Source organism: Sinocyclocheilus anshuiensis, unplaced genomic scaffold (assembly GCF_001515605.1).
Source record: "Sinocyclocheilus anshuiensis isolate Anshui unplaced genomic scaffold, SAMN03320099.WGS_v1.1 scaffold219, whole genome shotgun sequence".
NCBI classification, from domain to species: domain Eukaryota; kingdom Metazoa; phylum Chordata; class Actinopteri; order Cypriniformes; family Cyprinidae; genus Sinocyclocheilus; species Sinocyclocheilus anshuiensis.
Window position 1 is genome coordinate 552,556 of NW_015548200.1, and position 3,361 is coordinate 555,916.

The 3,361-nt window shown below is 40.6% G+C and overlaps 1 long non-coding RNA gene across 2 annotated transcripts; it reads left to right on the top strand.

Moving 5' to 3' along the window:
- Positions 1-1,348: 1,348 nt before the first annotated feature.
- Positions 1,349-2,858, top strand: LOC107653285 (uncharacterized). 2 transcript variants are annotated; one of them, XR_001630205.1, is made up of 4 exons: positions 1,349-1,587; positions 2,122-2,301; positions 2,400-2,529; positions 2,632-2,858. It is a non-coding gene; the product is annotated as an uncharacterized LOC107653285 (long non-coding RNA). The 2 variants fall into 2 exon arrangements; XR_001630204.1 differs by lacking the exon at positions 1,349-1,587 and having other exon boundaries at positions 1,820-2,301.
- The last annotated feature ends 503 nt before the right edge of the window (positions 2,859-3,361 follow it).

Genomic DNA, 3,361 nt, shown 5'->3' on the forward strand with positions numbered 1-3,361 from the left:
CTAGCTGGTACTGCGATAATCCATAGTGTTTACACTGCATCTGGCGGTCATCCGGAATTCACAGAACAACAGTTACATGCGTAACTAGTGTTTTCTCCATGGTTACTGTTGCCCAACGGCTCTATTCGGACGGCTCTCTGTTCATGACCTTCAGCTCTTTTAACGCCAAGTTGAATTGACAGATTTTTAAAAACAAAAGTACAATAAGTTACAAATGAAATAATTGTCACTAACAAACAAAACGTAGCATGTTGTTATGTACTACTATAAACTAGCGCTACATACAAGTCGAATAAATAAATCATTTGACCTCGCAACTACTCTGAGAGAAATTAATCAGAGGGACCGAAGCTTCCCAATCCCAAGTAAGTGACGTGACATGGTGAAATGGAGATGGGTAAAGAAGAGATGGAGAACTCACGGGTGGAGTCTCTAAAAAGTTCATCTCCTGAACGAATCAATGTAGAAAAAAGCTGTCAAATGTGGAAGGAGAGCATGGATAAAGTAAGGGAATGTTTAGTTTGCTTTAGCTCAAATTAATTGACTGTCACATTAAATTTTGTCACGCATATACATAAATATAGTGTTATGTATTAGATTATGTGTATCATATGCATTCCTAATTGTTCTTAGGCACTATAACGCATGAACATAGCCATCACAGGCCACAGTACTTTTTATTTCCTTTCATTTTATTTTTTTCATTCCCCCTTTTTTCCACTTTTTCTCCTCTCTGTTGAACATTCTGTTTCTGTTATGATGAATCATGGAAATGTTAGCCCCAGCATTTTTACCCATGGCCTTTGTCATGTCCTCCACCTCTCCTGTGAAGAGACTTTGTCACATGACCTGTACTGAGGGTGCAGCAGGCTTGGCTGGTCTCCACAGTAATGGTCATGTGTAGTTTTATTATCCTGATGGCCGTCTAAGAGATCCGTCTTTTTGCCAATCCCTCTCCATCTGTTATGTCGGCCTCACCTCCACACATCTGCCAGGCAGACTGGTTGGCTGGGGACCTGGGGTCATTCTCACCATACTAGATGCAGAACTGAATCTTCTGGTTCATGCTGTGGAGCCCATGGATGTGAGGGTGTGCAAGGTGTGGCTTTCACAAAAACTTTTCAAACCATACATAAAGTTTTTTTTAATTAAATTAAATGTTTACAGTGTAGATACGTGGTTCTTAACCAGGAGGGAACCTCAAGAAGACTAAAAAGTTATAATCCACCGTAAAATACCTCCGTGAAGTTGGCCCCCCACCCAACGCAAAAGTCGCAAAAATAGTCTCAATCGTTTGTGCTGTAAAAATGTTCGTTTGTGCTGCTTTGGTTTGTTAGATATGAGGTCACTCAGCCCGCCCACCCGCTCCAAATTCACCCAAAATAGTCTCAATCGTTAGTGCTTCGTTTGTGCTGGTTTGTGCCGGGTAGAAGTTTCGTTTTTGCGACTGTGTTTTTTTTAAACTATACAGTTAAAGTAACAAGGTAAGATCCAAGCGGATCCTAGTTAAGTTACCTATCGACTGTTTCCAACTTATAACAGACACAGCGGATCACAGGATAAGTGGAATGTAACACCAACTCCAAGGTAAATGTTTTTACTTGTTACTGTGTCATTACGTGAATAACAGTATATGTCATAAATACACGCACCATAATATGTTTGCTGTATCTCTGTGTTTATACATACATAAGCTATATGTGTGTGTGTGTATTATATGCATGTATGTATGTGGAAACTCATGACTCAATGAATTGTCAAAATTATTTTACTTGTGAAACTGTATTAAAGTGTACTATCGGACATTCATTAACACAAATAATGGACCTTTAAAATCTTAAACTTAAAAACGCTTAATACTGACAAGCCATGCCACACTGTCTGCCTTCAAACCAAAAGTGCCACACAGAATAATAGATTTAAGTGCAAACTCCATCAAGTCTGACTTCCAGAAGAGCAGAAACAACTTCTCCAAACAGGAGTAGGAAAACATGGGTGTGTGGTTTACAACAAAAATACTTGTGAGATTACATGTAAACAGTGCAATCAATCTTTTGTGTATAACACTGCATGTGTGCATATTTTGTTTTTTTCTGACACTCCTGTCACTCCACTTCTCAGGTCGTCATACATCTCCTAGACACATGGAGACCTCCTGCAGTAGGCCACATAATGTCCAAGAGCGTCCTGGATTAAGCCTCCTTTGAAAGCAATGACTGCCCTTAAAGTAAATCTCTCTCCTTGGAGCATCAGATTGGAGGGAAATTCACTCAAAGGAAATTCTATGGAGTTGCTTCCCAGGTCAGTGTCAATCCACAGAAGTTCTCCCAGACTGTAACTGTGAGAAACTTTCCCTGCACAGAGCACTTTTCCTGATGTAGAGTCTGTCTTGAATGCAGAGGGACACTGATGGACTTTGGATTGGCCTGAGACAGGGGGACTCCGGAAGGTTAAGGCCTTCTTCCACTGCGGTCTGAAGATAAGCGATACCAGAAGCCTGCAATACAGCAACAGAAGTACAAACAAACGGTATTTCCTTTGTGACTTGTGTGCTGTGACTGCAATACTGTGAGGAGCACTGTTTTGTGAAGTAAACACGTGCATGTTTTGTCACTGATTTTTCAATGATAGTGGAGATGTGGCACTGTGCGTCGATTTGGAGAGCACCAGACTTCAGTTGGACAGGTTTGAATATTCCACTCAGCAGCTCTGCCCTCTGTATGTAGGCCTGTGCATTCAGACCCTTTGTGGTGATGGTTTTCACTAGCTGGAGGAGGTTGTTGGAGTCCTCACCACAAGCAATATTTGCAAAGGTGACACTATCACAGAAAGCACAACATAAGCATTGACAAAAAGCATCAAATGCACATGTGTTTTAAAGGCAAATGTGCAGGGGCTTTTCACTTCTTGCCAAATGTGGTGATTTATCACATGCGTCCAGATGCCAGGCTTCAAAACTGTGTATTCCCTTTTTTGTGTTTTAGAGAAATTGTTTTTGTATTGAACTGTTTCAGGCATAAATTCAATCCATTTCTGAAATGGAACTTCAAGATCAAAAGTCCAGCAATCTTTTGGTCTGGGGGAAAGGGACCCTGGCTCAAAATCAGTGTCATCACTACTGCCACTTGTTTCATTATCACTTTCATGAGTAAACCCTAAAGCAGTCCAGATGTTGTGTCTGTTTAATTTAACAAAAGTATATAGAGCCTTTGCGGTGATCTTGTTCTCTAGCTGCTTACTAAGCTCTGTCCAGATGTTCTGATTAGGAGTAGCTATGTTGCCATTTTTGACTATGGCCTCTTTTGATGAACACAGGACTGTAAACATCACTACAATCCAACAATTTGGTAAGAAATTGAAT